Raw genomic sequence first — 1,891 nt, 5'->3', positions numbered from 1 at the left:
GTTTTCTTTCACAGTTAAAACAAAATGCTCCTCCCCAATCTTCGATTTAGTATTCTTCGTCAGCCTTTCTTAATCGGGTATATTCAGGCCTACAGGTTGCAATGAAAGCATTTTGTAGAATTTCTTTGCTGTTGAATAACGAACATGTGTTTTCAGAATCAAACTTTATGTTAACATAGAATCAGTAATAGAAAATGTGCTTGTCTGGAGCCCCTACCTTATTTGAGACATATATCTTGCAAGTAGGTCAAGTTATGCGAGTCTGAAGTCCAATTGTGAATTATTTTTATTTTGAACAGTTTATTTGAAAGTGTTGACGACATTTTTGCTGATTTTGCCTTTTCCTTTGACATTTAACAAAATATATATAATACGTCGGTCATTAATTAAATCGCGTAAGGTTGTGGGCAAAGTACTTGAATACAATGTAATTTTGTAGACACGAGAAGTCAATAACAAAACTAAACAGATTTCTAAACGGAAAAAAAAGAGAGGAAAAAGCGGACGAGAGAATATGAACACATTGGTATAAAGGTAAACAAAGAAAAACATTTTAAAATAACTATATAGCAAAAAGCTTAGGTATGATTTGTGTGAACTGACTATTTGATTCCCTGTGTTTTTCTTACACAGTCAGAACGAGGCGATTTCTAATTTTTCAATTGAGGGCGCCCTGTATTTGGATCAGCCAGTCGACGAAATTGTTTTGAAATGACATAAAATTACTCCCAAAATTCCAGTGAAATACAACACGAGTAGGACTATTTATTGTCATAGAGCAAGATAAATTCAAGACGTATAATTGTACACGTGAGCTTGGGTCCGTGTGTTGCGTGCTCATGTCAACGCCCTCTTAGAGGATCGCTTGTGTGCACGTCCTGCGCGAATTTGGGAATTTTTGTTTCGATTGTGTGAACAAAATAATAATAATAATAACAATAGCAATAATTTATATAGCGCCATATCCATCGAAAACAATGCTCCATGGCGCTAATACAGAGAAACATTTACAACATAGATAATCAGCCAAAACAACAAGATATAAAAATAAGTTTAAAATCAGCAACAACAACAAAATCAAGCGAACAATGACAAGCAATTACAGAAATACACCATATACAATGGAAAGTCATACAACTTGACTGGATTGTTTGAAGCCAACAAAATCACACAACATAACCGTTCGAATACGGTCAAAAGACATGCTGGGTTTTTACATTGCAGTAGAGATTTCTCAGCAGAAAGTTACAGCGGGCGGTGAATGTTCGCAGACATCTATATGATCAAATTCTGCACTAGTATAACCACAATCGTCTAGTGCGTTCGTTGGTAAATCAAAATCTTTCAAATTTATAGTTCGTAATTTGGTCTTAACAATGCAACAAATTGCACCTGTCGATGCTCAACATGCATTATTGAAAGCTATACAGCGTGTCGTCTGCAATTTGTAATTGAAAACGCGGGAATTTAAAGATACCGAAATAAGCGCATCCTATTGTGCATTAAAGGAGAGAAGCCTTAACTGCATAGGAATCCCGTCCAAGAGTTGGCTCCCCTTCTTACCCTTGCCCCCTGCCCTCCACGTGCACGATCGTAGGATTTACCATTCAACTTGGGCAGTTTTCTCGTCCCATTTCTCGAGCCATGAGCTCAGCTGGCGATTAAGCTGGAACGTTTGTAACACATCAGAAATATCCCCGTTTCATTACAAACAAGTCATCAATAGTAGCTGAAACCCACCATGATACCACATTGTAACTTTTAAAGCTCGGTTATAATGCTTACATTCAGCAGAAGCAAGTTCATTCGCTCCATAGCTATGCAATCCGCCTAGGTGTTATACGTTCTTTTCAATCAGGAGTTTGCCTATAGTCGCGATGAAACTTAATCT

The sequence above is a fragment of the Asterias rubens genome, chromosome 8 (assembly GCF_902459465.1).
Source record: "Asterias rubens chromosome 8, eAstRub1.3, whole genome shotgun sequence".
NCBI classification, from domain to species: Eukaryota; Metazoa; Echinodermata; class Asteroidea; order Forcipulatida; family Asteriidae; genus Asterias; species Asterias rubens.
This window is presented reverse-complemented; position numbering follows the sequence as displayed.